Source organism: Tympanuchus pallidicinctus, unplaced genomic scaffold, assembly GCF_026119805.1.
Source record: "Tympanuchus pallidicinctus isolate F22 unplaced genomic scaffold, pur_lepc_1.0 scaffold8, whole genome shotgun sequence".
NCBI classification, from domain to species: Eukaryota; Metazoa; Chordata; class Aves; order Galliformes; family Phasianidae; genus Tympanuchus; species Tympanuchus pallidicinctus.
In genome coordinates, this window is record NW_026294802.1 from 14,221,605 (window position 1) to 14,237,466 (window position 15,862).

The window sequence follows — 15,862 nt, forward strand, 5'->3', positions numbered from 1 at the left end:
ATGATTTCAAATGGCCTCAGAGTGATGGTTGCAGGAGACAACCTTTCTCTTGATGTTGAGTCCTTTCTACTTCCCTGTGGGAAGCCGGGTGCCATGTTCTGCAGGCACAGTACTTTGGGCCAGGGCTGTGTTTCCTAATGGAGCTCATACTCTACAGTAAAGAGCATTTTTCTAGTCGCCGATTTCTCTTCTTCCATGGGCCTGCTGGCCACTGGCAGGCCTCAGGAGGAGTGGGGATGAAAAGGAAAACAGGATTCTCCTGAGTAGAAATCTTAATTGTGATGTTTTCCCCTTGCATTTATGTGGTCTACAGCTACTTTGCCATCTTAAAGAGCCATGACACAGATGCCGTCCTCTCAAATCTTCAGTGCTGCGTGTAGACAGCCCTGGTTGCTTTCTCCAGGCCCATGGTGCACTCCTGTTGGTGTCTGAACAATTGCAGTGACTCGAAAAGCAAAACACCTTTTCTGTGTTCTTATGGGAATCAGATTTTCACATCTCTTCTCTCACCAATTAAACACAGCCACCCAGTTGATGTAATCATGGAGGCTGCTGAAATCCTGAATGCTTTCTTAAATTGTCTCTCCTGTGCCTACGCTGCTTGAGGTGACCCCTGTGTGTGCTTGTGTTTTTCTACAAAGATACAACACATCTTCTCACATGTCATAGAATCATAGAATAATGTGAGACAGAAGAGGCCCTTAAAGGCCGTCTAGCCCAACTCCCCTGCAATGAACACGGACACCTACAGCTCAATCAGGGTGCTCAGTGCCCCTCCATCCTGATCTTGGGTGTCTCCAGGGATGGAGCATCCACCACTTTTCTGAGCAGCCTGTGCCAGTGCCTCACAGCTCTTACTGTGAAAAATTTTTTCTCGTATCCGATCTAAATCTCCCCTCTTTCAGTTTGAAACCATTGTCACTTCTCCTATTGTAACAGACCCTGCTAAACTGTGAGCACACTGTATATGTGCAACCATGGACTCTGTCACATCAGAAGACATGCACAGCAGGAGAAGTGCCCCTGAAGTTCAAACGCAAATGTATGACCACCAGTCACCCCATGTTAGAAAAGAAGGCATCTTTCAGGACATGCTTGACAGCTTGCTTCTGCAGACCCCTACTTGCATGTAACAGACTGGTATTTTCCAGACAGATGCATCAAATACCCGAATGTTGAGCAAGTTATGGGGTGCCCCAGTGCTTGAAATGCAGCTGGAGCAGAGAACAGCTGTAGCACTCTGAGAAACTGTTCTCAAGCGCCTGTCACCGTGAGAGTAGAAGAATAAAACCACACAAAACTGAGCCCCACACCCATCTCTGTAAGCAGCCGAGCCTGTGAGTTCCTGCGTGGTTTGTGGTTTACACGCTGCTGGCTTGATTGGCTGTGCTTGGCAAGGGAAAAGCAAAGATGCCATGGTGAAGCCCTTTAGTCCCAAATGGCTCCATGGGCTTTCAGCCAATGCTGAGCATTGGTGCTGAAGGCAGGAGGCAAGTTGGTTGCTGCGTTATGAAACTCCCCATCGCTTTATCTCAACACAGATTCTGAAACAGCAGAGTGCAACCACCAGCCCTACAAAGGTACAGACCTACTCTGCTTCTTTTTCTCTGAAGTTTTAAGAGTAGTATTGGTTAAATAAGTGTGATATTTTCTGTTTGTAGAATTTAACAAGGAAAGTCTTAGCTGCAAGGCTCTGGATTTAGTAAATTTTCAGTCGTGCCGCCACTGCATCAAGTTGTTCTGCTTGTCTGTGGGGGATCAGGAATGTGCTCAGAAGCACGGTAGTTTTGGGAAGAAAATAATGGGGAGTTTTTTCTTCTCTTTTTTTTTTCTCAGCCAGAAGCACAATGTAAAGAGATATCCAGATTTCCCAGAAACGTTAAGGTTCCCCTGAGACAGATCAGGCTATTGTGTCTCCAAGACATCCAGTGTGATCACACTGACTGGGGCAAGATGCCTAGGGAAAAAAAAAAAAGAAAAGTTCTGGCAGCTGTAGATCTGGCATCACCAACCCTCCATTTGATGGCTCCTGGGAAATGTGCTGGTGTCTCTGGGGGCAGGGCCTGAATGTGATTTCTCCTTAATTGCTTTGTAACGTTCTTATAAAGCTTTTCGGTACGTTGTAAGTGCAATATACAGCATTGGTACCAGACATTTCTTTAGGATAGAGCACTATGCAGCTCCATGGCAAGGACTGTGTGTGCTTCACACATGTTTTTGTTCAAGGAGAAAGCTCACGTTGCTTGACTTGCCTTGCAGATAACTTAGGATTAAAAGGACATCAGTCTCCAAGACATTATTTAGTACTGCCTGTTTGTACAAAATTTTCTTAGAAAAGATAATAATCTCTTCATCAGCAGTAGGAAAAGCTGTCACATATTTGTCTGGAGAAGAAAGGTTTTGTATTGATCAGGTTTCTAGTAAATGAGCGTGGCAGGAAGAAGATTTGGGTTTTGGGTTGAGAATCCTTGAAAAGCTGTCCACTGGTTCTGATTGTGTGGAAAAGTCTAGCCAATTCAGCCACCAGCAAGAGTCCTCCACTTGGAAGGAGAGAGGGTTCCATTCTTCAGTTTTTGCTCACGGGTCTCTGAATCTGACATAAACCCATGCTATCATGTGATGGTGAAATGAGTGGAAACGTGGAGAAAAGACATATGGAGAAAAAGTATGCCATGGAGGCATTTTCTCTTATTTTTCTATCTCGTGATATGTACTTCTGTTTTATTTATTTATTTTTTTAATCCAAATTCAATGGTCCCTTAGATAAGAGTTTAAATGCAAAAAAAGCCCTATACATTGTTCCCGTATGTCTGTAGGAAGCAGAGTAACATGGAGAGGGGTAGATAGGCAATGCAAAACGTACCCACATAATTTGGCTTAGTTCTGCTGTCTGGATTTTGAAGTTAGCTTCACCTCTCATTGCTCTCCACACAGATCTTCCAAAATTGTTAAGAGTGTGGCACCTTCCAGGGCTGAACAAAAATTGGCTTATTCACAAGACAGAAGTTTTTACAACCCCTAGAGTACTCAGCTGTCAGTCTTGATCTCTTGTGTGTTCTTACATTGGCTTGCAGAAGGCATAGAGTGTCTGGATGTCTGTCTGGTTTTTGTAAGCTATAGCTATTACTCTAGTAAAAGACATCATTTCTCTCTCCAAACCTTGTCTTTCTTTATCTAGTCAAACTATTTCTTTTTTTTTTTTTTTTCCCCCACTCTCCTTACCTTCCACTCTTGGAACCACATGCCAATGCCCTCCATTTTTGCTGATTGAAGAGCAACAGCAGTGAGAAGCAATACCCTCTGTACAATGTTACACTTTGCCTTCCCCATCAATTTCCAGCTTGACAGCAGCTCTCTGTGGCCACCAGCAATATCTGAAAGTTTGGCAGGCAAGAGGTTGCTGTTAAGCCACAGGTCTGGAACCACTGCTGTAGGCAGTCTCTTCTGGTTTGTTTTTACTGCCTGACATAATGAAAATGTTCTTTACTCCCTTCGTTATGCTTCTTCCCTTAACAGTAAAATACTTGAAATTCTCCTCTTAGTGGAGCTGTTAGTTATATGCCATAAAATATTCTCACTGCCAAGTTTAGTCTCTGATATAAGTAGTCAGAAGGGCCCAACCACTGTGGCTGAGAAAATGCCATATGTTTCACCATGAAGTACTTCTATCAACACTTGCTACCCCTTTGTGTTTGGGGCTCATTTCAGTTCCTTTGGTTTTTACAATATAATAAGGCCTTGTCATCCTCTACCTTTTTCTCTCTCTCCTGAGTCTGGTTTTTGTTTAAGAGGAATGTAACCGTATTGTCCTCTTGCAGGTCCTCAAAATGCTATACTGAATATGATGGCTGTCACGCACTTGACTTAAGGCTTAGGGCTGGCTGCAAGCCATATTCCCGTCAGCACGAACAGCATCCATAAATTCTATGATATATTTCAAAAAACTTTATTTTGCAGCTCCCTCAAGGGAAAATTTCTAGTGCTTGCAGCTCAGTTTTCCACCATTCTTCATATTTTGCGGCAGCAGAAAATGAAGTATGTTACCAACAAGGGTTTTATGGCAGTAACTTTGCTTTTCCTCTATAAACTTTTTGTCTTAATGACTTCACAAATTGTTGGCTATTGAAGGGAATTTTGTCTGTTTGCACTTAAGGTGAGTCAGTGTGAGCACTCTCAATTTATAGTTATAATAATGCATATATACATATAAATATGTATAAATAAAAGCAGTGTCACTGTGAGGACAGAAGCCCTTAAAGCCGTACTGGCACAATTAATTTCTCAATGTGAAAAAATGAACAGGTCTTCCCAGAATCAAGCTTTATGGCTTTCAGTGCCCCAACACATTTAAATATCTCCAGTACAGCTACCCTGCATTTCACAGGTCTCTCCAATAGTATGGAGAGTTGATGGGACTTGCCTGGAGATGCACATCAAATCTTTAGCTGAGATGGGTTTGGAAACTAAATTCTTGATCTTGTTTCTTACTCTCTAGACAAAGCTGCCTTATTGCTGCATGTTGTAGTGTTGCCTACATTTTAAATATGTTTTCAAATGAGCAGTTTTTAAAGAGAGTGGAAAAAGAAAACCTGCCCAAATATGAAAAAATTTGGTATGGTATGAGCTAGATACCATCACCTTCATGTTTTGAGGTGGAGACAAATTCCCTGTGATAGAACATTCAATGCTTCACTCGTATGCTTTTGAAGTCTGGCCACTACTGAGCCACAGATATTGGTCTTCTCCAAATGGGTCATCTGAGAGGAAGATGAGAGGAAGGGCATCTTTTCTTTTTCTGGCTTTAGCTCAGAATGCTGTCTCTGAAGCCAAGTTGTTGTAAATACTGTCACTAGAAGAATTCCAGACAGGTGAGAATGAAAAATGTGATCTTGAAAAGGCCTGAGCTCTGCCTTGCAGACTTACATTTTTTAAAATTTTTCTGCTGATTAGAGAACCATACCAAGGTACCGTTTAAATAACATCTAAGCAGGGGAGAGGAACCTTTGAGGAATAAGGTTGCTAGAAATGGCCACATTATGCTGGCATTGAGTTCACAGGTCAGTACTGCAAAATATTATGAGAGAAAGAAAATGACTGGAATACCTAAATGAACAGTATGCACTGATACATGATTAAATCCTTTTTTCCCCCTCTTTTGGAGTTCCAAGATCCATCTTTCCTCCCTTTCCCTGAGCCTATAACCTTTTTACATGCAGCTTTATCTTTTCAGAGCAGCGTGCGGTTATAATTACATGCCATTCTTTTCCCTGAGGCACTGTATGCCTCGCGTTCTCTATACTTCTCTTTTTAGTTCCCCAATTCTTTTTTTATTGTCTCATCATGACAAATTCACCAGTAACCCTTAGAGTAAAATCTTCAACCCTCAGAGCTCTGACATCTCTTCTTTTTAAATTTTATTTTTAAAAAATCCAGCTACGTAAGTAGCAACATTGTGTTTCCAGGTCACAGCCCTTTCAAGCTCCAGCTGAGTTCTGGCATGGGAAACACACTCCTTAACCTTGCAGTTGATGCAGGGATTATCTTAAGATGTAGACAAACTTTTAAAACTGTCTCAGTGCATGAATGTGCCCCAATAATTGCTTTTCATGCACCTAAGGGTAAGATACTGGAGACATTCTATCTAACTGTTTGTACATGGGATTGGCTGTATTGGACCAGACATCTATCACATGCCATACACTGCCCAAACAATAGTCAAAACTTAATGATTCAGAGAAAGGTGACCCAACCCACTGTTGGGTCTCTACACGTGGATGGAACAAATACTTTCTGAGAGGGTTATTAGTTTACAGTTTGAAGTTTCAAGTTGTATGTTCGTTATGCAAGCATACAAACAGTGCCTTTGTGGAACCTGAATGTGTTTGGCTTCTCCTTTTTTTTCATTATCCTAATGGTGTAGAAAGTCTCTGAGATTAAATCCATCAAACTAAACAAAAATTCTGCTGATTTTCTCTGTTCTGATGTTCTCTGTAAAGAAGTGGATCTAGTCTTAAAATATTTTCCTGATCTGAACAGAAGGAGAATCTTAATTTATTGAAGTAATTAAATTCTTTGAGATTCTTAGTAGAAAGAGGATGAATAGAATTGCAGTATTACATTGCTGAAGATTATATAGGCATTATCACAATCATTGTATTACCTTCAGCAGGGGCTGCGTACAACAGCTGCATCCTTTTCCTACTGATTTGACAAAGCATATATTGCTATCTCCTGTATCCCAAGTAATTACATCTGTACTACATGCCTAATTGTTTAATGCTGTCTTCTCCTTTTACTGCAGTGATCTCATGCAATAATCAAAGCCTCTGAACGTTTGTGATGTCAGGTTAGCCTTAAATGATGTTAAGCATAACATTTTTTCTCTCCCACGACAACGCAACAAGGCAGTTCTCAGTGGGACTGATCCGTCTGCACACAGTTAGGAGATTCATCACTCAGAGCAGCGCCTGCTTCCCTCTGTTTACAGAAGAACTGCAGCGAATTGTCCCTCCTGGTGGGAAGTGAAAGGGCCGTTCTAGCTGGGGGCTTCTCAGGTATCTTCAGATGTTCCTCATAGCATCCTCTGAAGGAAAAAATTTAACATGAGTTGTTTTTTTAAGAGGGAATTTTTGATAAGAAGTATGATAGAGGGAAAAAAAAGGAAAGAAAGAAAGAAAAGAAAAGGCCACCAATCTTGGAAAAACCTTCAGATGTTGTCAGTGCAGATCCTTGCAGTCTCTGAATACGATGAAGGTTTGGATTAATCCACTACCAAGGCTGCAGAAACAAATAAACAAAAGGTCAAACCCAAAGCATCAATTTTCTTAATGGATCCATATTTTAAACTAATTTTACTTTGTAAATTAGTTAATGAACGTACTTGTAAATTCTCAGGAAATTCACTGTGTGCTCTTATAGTTGTGCTGTAAGTCTTCGTGAAAACCGTGCCTCTTCTACGTTAAAAAAAAAACAATAGCAAATGCCATTGGATTGTTATTTTGAATGCAAGACTCAGCTCAGCTGTATGTGCACAGACATGACAAGTACCTTGATAGGCTATACTAATTAATTTTATTTTGGTTTTATTTTGATTTTTCAATACTCTTCTGATTTGCTTCCCTTTGCTGCTGAGGTCACTGTGAGAAACAGAGTGGAAGCAACCACAGGATGATGTCTGTGATGATCAACCATTTGTTAATAACTGCAGCTCCAGAATGGGTTTAAAAATACTTTCTTCAGTCTCCATAGATTCAGCTTCTTAAGCACCCTGAGCTCTGTTATTAATTAGCTCTTTTACAACAAGTTTTTTCACTGACTTTCAGACACTTTTGACACCAGATCCACCACTGGGATAGAGCATTTATGTAATAGAGCTTACATCTCTAATGCAAAAAAAAAAATAGGGAAATTCCTTGCTAATCAAATGGTTTTCTCCAGATCTGATCCTCAGTGTGGAATTTCAGGAATGAGAAAACAAAAGGGATCTTATGGCAGGGTGGCTGCTTATGGTCAATAGAATACACCTGCTGGGAATGAACCTCTAACAGTTACATTAAGGTAATAATTCCAGGGAATTAAATGTAATAGCTGTCCTCATTAAAAATTAATAAATAGATAAAAATCAGTTCTTTAAGTGAAGGTGAAGTCATAAAAGTCATAGCAGAAGAAAACTCAGCTTTTACCAAGCTCTCAGTCTGAAGTGAAAGGTAAATGAAGAGTAAGAGGTAGAGGGGAGGAAAGGTGAAGGACTTATTTGAAAGAGGTGTTCCCTTGCTGTCTTATCAGAGTAGTGGTTTGGGTACAGCTCTTTGCATGGCCCCTGGAACTCCAGAATAAGAGTTCTTTTTTTTTTTCTTGTTTTATTTATATCTCTTTGGTAGTACCATAAAGTTCCCCATGCATGCTTTTGCCTGTATTGTTACTAAATCATTCTAGTAAATGATCAGGGGATGATTTTGAGTGGTATGTTTTTCTTCCCCACAGTCAGCTAAAGGGTTTTACCATTCCTTGTATGCAACAGCTTACAGAGGCACTGGGAACACTAGCACACCTGTAGCTACTCTTTCAAGTCTTTCAAGCACCTGGTGATTTCATCTGGTAATTAAGGAAGATTTTGAAGGAAACCCACTGCACTTCAGGAGATGGTGTTATTGATTCAGTGGAGCCCTTTTCTCTGAGTCAATACTGAATGATATGCCCTAGTATGTTTCTTGCATGAGACCCCCAACCACAGCTTGATTGCTTGTGGTCATCAATTATCCTGAGGTTAATTGCATAAGCCTGAAGGTGTTTGCCCTGATAGCTCAGGCAGATTTCAGTTTGCCTACTGCACATCAGACACCTTGATTTTAATTGGGCAGTTGTTTCTCCTGCTCCTAACCTGCTGTGTGCTGTTGAAAAGCACTGGAGGATGGATTTCATTGTTAGATGAAGGGATAGGTAAAGAAGCAGAGAATTTGGCTGCCAAACCAGAGGTACCCTCCAAGGCAAAGCTGGGGTCAAAGGACACAGCTGACATGGTTTAATATCCAGGCTTACTAACTCAACTACCAGAAGCGTCCAGGGAAGTGTGATTCTCCATAAGGCTGCAGTAAGAAAAGAGATGTTAATAGAGTTGCTTAATTAAGCTGCTGGATAGTTCTCACAAGAGAAGCCAAAGGAGCAGCTGTAATCCTTTAAAACCTACCAAGGAGAAATAGCAACAGTGTGCGGCTGCTACACTCTGCCCAGCACCACTGCATCTCTCTTTAATGGAACCAATCAGGTAACAGAAATACAAAATGAGCCTGTATTTAATTCCTCAGTTGTAAAATGCAGTGGGAGTCTCTGGGGGGGGGGGGGGGGGGATGAACAGCAGTTATTTTCTTAAGGAATTACTACTGTTTGAAAAGATGTCTGATCAGAATGGTTAGCTTTGCTTTTCTGCAAAGTGTTCAGCTTTTGAGAAAAAATATACTTTTGAAATGTTGTTGTTCTGTTCAGTTTAAATGACCCTGGCATGGCATTTCCTATGGGGAAGGGCTGAGCACCTACTTCTTTCCTTGACCAACTGTAGAGATAAGCAAAGTCCAATCAGTTTCAGACCAGGAGACAATATGCCAAAACTTAGCTACTGCTTTTGGAATATTTGGAGATTCATTTTTGTTATGAAGAAAAGATAACCACTGTTTTAATTTTTGACAAGCTGCAGGCTAGAAAGCAAAGCTCATTTTCAGGACTAAAGTGACAGCATACTGTAATCAAATACGGGCAAGATATGGAGTAGTAATGAAACTGATACTTATAGTTTCTTAAATCTGATAGCAGGTGAAACAAATATGAGAAGAAACTGGTACAGAACAGAAAATGGAAATGCAGTGAAGAGAGGGCTTGTTTTTTCATGCAGAAGTGCAGTGTTGCAAGTGTTTTCAATGGTATTAAATTTGAATAAAATTCACCCTGTTCATCAAGTAAGCAATCATGCTAATTGTTTTTCTGAGGTGTTAAATCCTGTAGAAGTTCGTGCTTACATCTCATGATGAGTGATTCTCGCCATTGGTAGTTTCCCAGTGCAGAGCCCTTTCTACACTCATATGGTTCCTATGCTTTGCAGCTCTTGAAGCTGTATTCTGCAGACTTTCAAAGGTATGGTGAAGAGGAGCACATTCCTTAAGCTAAGGTACATAACATAGATACTCTTTCAGCGTCTTGCCTGGCGATTTTAACCAAGTTGTTTTATTTTCTGTCCTGAAATTTCCTTATTTCCTTTTATCTTTTTTTCATAATTCTATCTACAAACAATGATTTTGGTTTTTTAATTATACAGTGAGGATATAAACCATACAAAACTCAGGAAATGATTGTAAAGGTAGCTACACTTTACTGCGTGTTTTGACAATACGCAACTGTATAACTGGAGCCCAGCGCTGAAATCAATATCACCTTTTTAATTATTCTTTTTTTTTTTTTTTCCCCACAATCTTTTAAGGTGACTTATAGTGAAAGGAGAACTCAAACCATTTAATGAAGATGTTGTACCTAAATAATTTTCAGTACACCTTTGATCTACGCAAATACCTGATTTATATTATTGCTTCCATAAGACTGGTATTCTGCCAGAGTAGTCACTGTAAAAATGTTGAATTGTACCCTGATCATATGGGATTCCAAAGTTAGCACTGCCATGAGCAGGGGCTTGATGTGGATGATCTCCACAGATCCATTTTAACCCAGCTGTTCATAGAATGGCTTGGATTGGAAGGGACCTCAAGGATCATCAAGCTCCAACCCCTCTGCTGCATGCAGGGTTGCCAACCTCCGTATCTAATACTAAACCATATAGACTTAGAGACTACACTAAATATTCCTTTAGAGCTTGAGATAATGGAAAGCCACTTGAAAACTGGGATCAAATGGGGAAGTTGCACTTGCGCAGTGTGCAGCGCGTACGTGCTAAAAATTGGTCAAGACAAATACTGTTGTATGATGCTAACCCATTGGTTTTTGTTAACTTGCCCCATGTGGAAGAATGCCATTTGTGAAAGCAAACTACTGCTGCTCCCAGTAGTTTGCATTACAAATAGGGAAAACAATCCAAAGGTTAAAAAAGAAGAGATGTAATATAGAAACACAAAGAGCAACGCAAAAGACTGGCAATATCATATCAATTCCCTCATTTGTTTTCAGTGAGGTAATTCTCATGACAACACTGCCATCAGCACAGTGTATACAGGAGGATAATCGTAGAAACAACTGTGCATGGTGCTTTATTGTATTATGGAGGAAATAATACTTTGTTCTCTCCTCATAAACCATAGTATAATGATGAAAAGCTGGCTTCTTAAAATGTGTGCACAACCAGTTCTCAGCTTGAGAGCAAGGACAAGGTGAAACAGTTACGCTCTCTCATTTACGTGTGCTGGTGCAACCAGAGTTGGGTCTCAGGTGCGTGAGAACTGGTTTGTAGCTGTTGTGGATCATGCTATGCTTCTGTCCTGATACCTGTGAGTTCCTTTGTGTGGAGCCTCTCTGTAATTCATTGCCACTCCCAATAGCTTTTGGACTTTTATGTACCTCAATAAGTGTTCTTTGGACTGGACTCGCTAATAGAAATTGGATTGCCGGCTCATTCCATTTTCTCTTCTCTACAAAAGCCAATACAAGCATAGTACATAGGTTGGAATTGCAGTCATATGCCTTCAGTTGTCACCCAAAGAAATAGGAAAATACATTTTTGTAAACTTTTTGAATCGTAATTGCATTTGCTTCTTTATTTAATAGGACAGAATCTGCATAGATTTTGCCCAATGTTCAGGTTTTCAGATAAATAAATGTGAGGCTTAGTACGAATACAAATATGAATACAAATGTCATGTATGTACATTTTTGCTTCCATTAAGGCAATTTTACTTGGAGATTTAAGTGCTGCCATTCAGTGGTTTGTATGCAAACTGTGGCTTTGAGCAAGAATGACTGAATCTGTGAGGCAGCATCCAGCCTACAGTCACTTACCAAGGTTAATTGAGTGCAGTATCAATAACTTACAGAATAGATGTGCAGGGGAGGGGTGGCCTGAAATGTGTTTAGTAGTTACTAAATTTTAACAATTTAAAGGTTAAAATAACTTGGACTTAAAGAAAAAGGAAATAATAATGCAGATTTTTGGTAAAATGCCCTTTACCTATGTGACATGCTGCAAGCCTTGTTTTAAGGCAGACACATTGTTAGCTCTGTGCAAAACCAGATCTCACTGTTTTTTTAGCTTGAGGTGAGAGTGCTTTCCTTGCCCCACCTTTTACCTTCTTCAGCATTAGCTATTGTGTAGGCTTGCTTTTATATCCACAGCCAGATTCTCCATCTTCAGTCTCCTTGCGAGTTGCCCTTTGAGCAGCCTCATGAAGTATCTTTTATGCTCACCTCCATCACCTTCAGAAAATATCTTCTGTGCAGTATTTTGTCAGGATCTTCATCTCCACAATGATTGCTTTTTCTTCTTCTAAAATTAGAGCTAAAAAAATATTTGTCCAGAATTTCAAATCCGAGGGCTTGAACTGAGGTGCCAAAGACTCACAGGTGTGCATGCTTTAAAAATGGCTTCGCACCTAACGTTGCTAAATACACATGTATCTGACTTCAGTGGGAGCTGTAAGCAGTCAGAAGCTGTAAATTTCTGCTTTTATCTAGAATTGGAGCCAGAAGTGAAGGAGCTTCATGTGAGGTCTGATTGCATTTACGAGGTTGCTATGTAGTCTTTCCATGAAAATCTTTAAATGATTTGAACGCTACTGCTGATGTTTGAGAAATGCCAGAAGTGCCTCAGTTCAGCTTGAGCTGATACTTGCTCATGGCTGCTCCTGGTCACAGAGGTGCACACGCAGCACGTGCCTACCCTCCGAGTGTATGCGGGCCAGTGCATTCACAGCTGCTCAGATTTGTATTTGCTCAGGAAAACACAACATATGCATCACCTGAAATACGCTTGTGGGACCTCTGCTCCTCCATTCAGGCATACTGCAAATGAACATCTTTCATTTATAATCAGGTCCCTGGAGACACAAACACTCAAACACGCTCTTGCTTGGATTTGCTCAGGCTTGCATGCAGTGCCTGCTCATGTCCAAGTGTAGCAAAGGCAGCTCGCAGCCTGCTGCCTTCACCCCAACATGCATATAATCCCATTTGTTAACACACAGAGATCCATTAAGGTTGGAGAAGACCTCTAAGGTCACCCAGTCCAACCTCCAGCCTATCCCCATGCCTACTGACCATGTCCTTCAGTGCCACATCCACACAGTCCTTAAACACCTTCTACCCTTTTCTTGAACACCTCAATACATTCTTGAACACATGCAGTCCGCTGCATAGCAAATATTTAAATCCTTCTTCCCATTCTGCTCAAAATGCAAATGCGGATAGCACATCAAGATTAGAAGTAAATGTAGCGGAATGACTTCAGTCAACCTCAAATGTCGGATGACTCATTCACACCCTTTGCGCAGTGTTCCCTGTTCGCCACATGCGATCTACTGAGCAGGCTGGCAGCTGCGTGGTTCCCTACTGCAGAGCAGCATCGATCGCTCGTTCGCTGGAGGAGTGGGGCTGCAACTGCTTCACAGAGTGTGCAAGGGCTGTGCAGTGAGTCCCCATCGGCCTCAGTGCTGTGAAAGCTCCCAGGCTGAAAGAATGGGAAACGTAGAATGTCAGCCCTATAGGAGCTATCAACCTATAGGAACGTGGTGTTTAATGAAGCCTTGGTCTGCACATTAATTCCGTATGAGATATTGCTACATCAGGATAAAGCTTGGGTATTTTTGTTCCAGATGATGAGAACCTATTCTGATTTGGTAGAACTTACATTTGGATTAACAAACAAGTTGCTTCTACTTGAGAGTAAAAGTGTCTAACACACTAAATCATTCACAAACTGCGGCTGCACTTTAATTTCAAAGGTATCATAATCCAAGTGAACAAAAAAATGCATAGACAAGCGTGAAATATGTTCTGCATTTCTCCCTAAAATCATACGATTTCTGTGCAGAGACAAACCCCAGGAGTAGTAACAAGCTGGCATTAACATTTACCTTATAATCAGAAGAAAAATTGGATTGACTGTTGGAGTTGCATCTTTAAATGTACAAATTATTGTAATTGATTGCTTTTAAAACCCTTTCAAAAGCATTCCCAAGCGCAGATGCACACAGGCTGACTTTAATTTATAGACAGGCTGTTTTGTAGCACTTAGGTCTTGTAAAAGAGGTGCTGTGTTTAAATGGAAGTTGAGCCATGAAGATCCATTAAGCAGAAAAAAAACCCAGCTAATGCAGCACTGAGACTCAGAATGTAAATATGCCGTAGTGATGTTATGCAATGAGCATACCATGGGAGTATTAATTGGACCACATGGCTGATACCTCTCAAAGCATTTCAATTTCTCCACCCTTACTTCAATGTGAAACTTTTAATAGAAAGTTTATCAGCAAATTTTCCTCAGAACAAATGTGGCTATGAACTGAAATTATGTGTAGCGTGGCCAAGATAAGTGGGCTCTTGGAACCCAATGATCAGATTTCCAGTTTGTTTTTAGATTATCATAGATAAATGTATGTTCAACTCAATAACATATTCCTTTTTGTTTTTTTGTTTTTTGTTTTTAAGCACAAGAAGACAAGTATGTATTAAAAAGAAGTGAAATTTTCTATAGAAAACAACTTTCACAGTCATGTTCAATTTTGTACAAATGTAGATCTATGGTTAAAAGGACAAAGTGATGCTACTTTTTTGTATTGATTTAACTTTCATGCCAAAACACTATTGGCACATAATGTAATTTTAGTAGCAGTGTTGCAAATTCTGCACAGTTGCCTGTGCTGCCAGTAGGAATCTTACACGCACGCACACACACGCACACACACTCAACACCTCACTGATCTCACTCTTCTTCCATCCCATTTTATGCAAAATTCCATCAGTTGGCATGAGCAGAAAAACATAGAGCAGCTGATTGGAAATGTAGTTCTATTTTTTATTATTATTGCTAGATTTTCATACTGTCTTGTTCTCATATCCCACTCAAATGGGATATCAAACCCAATATAAGAATAAAAACTAATTTTTTTTTTTTTTTTACCAGATTGGATTAATGTCTCAATGCCATGAAATCTCTTTGTGTGCTATGCTCAAGAAGAAGGACCTGATGGCCTTCTGTTGTGTCCTTCATCACTTATACATGCAGAGCGGAGTTTGTTGTTTGTTGTGGAAAAGATCCAGAGACACAGGGTGAACTTACTCCTATCTTGGCATTTACAGACTTTTTTTCTGCATTTCCATTTCACGTTGTGAAATATTTGATCCAAAGGGATATACATCAGTGTGCACTCATATGTAAGAATATCAGCAGAGATGAGCTTTTAACTGAAGTACAGGAGCCAGACTTACAGAGCAGTAATTGGATGCTGCCATGTATTTTGGAAATCTCTCTCTGACTGTCAAAGCTGGAGCTAATTAATCTTAAGTATCCTTTACCCATATTTAGATATTCAAATGCAAGGAAAGCACCTCTGAATATCTGAGTTGAAGTGTAGGTGGTTTTACTATCCGTGGGGGTTGTTTGGTTTTAAACTATACTCATTGTGGCAGATTCTTGATTTTGTTCTGACTCTTTTGCTCTGGGTGTATCTTATGGAAAGTCCTTCCTGATGGGAAATGTGTCTGAAATGCAGTGTCTGTCCTCATCCTGGTCTGATATGATCTATTTGAGCAAACTCACTGTTGGCATGCACTGCTTTGCAGACCTCTGACACCAACAGCAGTAAGATGGTGTGAGCACTGAGAAGAAGCAGTCTGTAGCCAACTGGTAGCTGCTCACAGCCAGTGTGAATCAGAGCAGCTTTGATAGTACTTATAATTACTCCAAAGACCAGTTTTCTGATGAGTAGTCCCAGAATTTCACAGGGCCCAACCATGGTCTGATGCCCTCTTGATTCCTCTCTCTTGCATTCTTTTAATAAGAATAGATATTCATGGAAGGTGAAGATTGAAGTGGGATATACAAAAGCAGATGTCCATACATATATATGGCCTGCAGAACAAATTCAGAAGTGTGTTTGCTTGCACTTGTGATCTGTATGCATTCATCCTGGGAGGTGTTAGTTGACAGCCAGCTAAACATGTAGTAGTGTGGCCAGGAAGGCCAATGGCATCCTGGCTTGTATCAGAAATAGTGCAGCCAGCAGGAGCAGGAAGGTGATTGGATGTAGTGAGGCTGCACCTCGAGTGCTGTGTTCAGTTGGGGCCCCTCACTACAGGAAAAACATGGAGGCCCTGGAGTGTGTCCAGAGAAGGGCAGCAGAGCTGTGAGGGATGTGGCACTGAGGGACATGGGCAT

At 40.6% G+C, this 15,862-nt stretch overlaps 1 protein-coding gene and 1 long non-coding RNA gene across 4 annotated transcripts in view; one reads left to right on the plus strand and one right to left on the minus strand.

The window, feature by feature from the left end:
- Positions 1 to 1,422: 1,422 nt before the first annotated feature.
- The window catches only part of GRAP2 (GRB2 related adaptor protein 2), a 39,835-nt gene continuing 25,395 nt past the window's right edge, over positions 1,423 to 15,862 (plus strand). The window contains exon 1 of one of the 3 annotated variants that reach the window (XM_052668640.1): positions 1,423 to 1,580. The gene's annotated coding sequence lies outside the window, so the exon portion shown is untranslated. Of the gene's footprint in view, positions 1,581 to 8,166; positions 8,765 to 9,637; positions 9,659 to 15,862 lie in introns of those variants that run through there. The other 2 variants (XM_052668642.1, XM_052668645.1) reach the window with 2 other exon arrangements.
- LOC128073577 (uncharacterized) lies at positions 5,696 to 7,332 on the minus strand. The gene is made up of 3 exons (XR_008202777.1): positions 6,881 to 7,332; positions 6,705 to 6,777; positions 5,696 to 6,583 (listed from the first exon to the last, which is right to left on the minus strand). It is a non-coding gene; the product is annotated as an uncharacterized LOC128073577 (long non-coding RNA).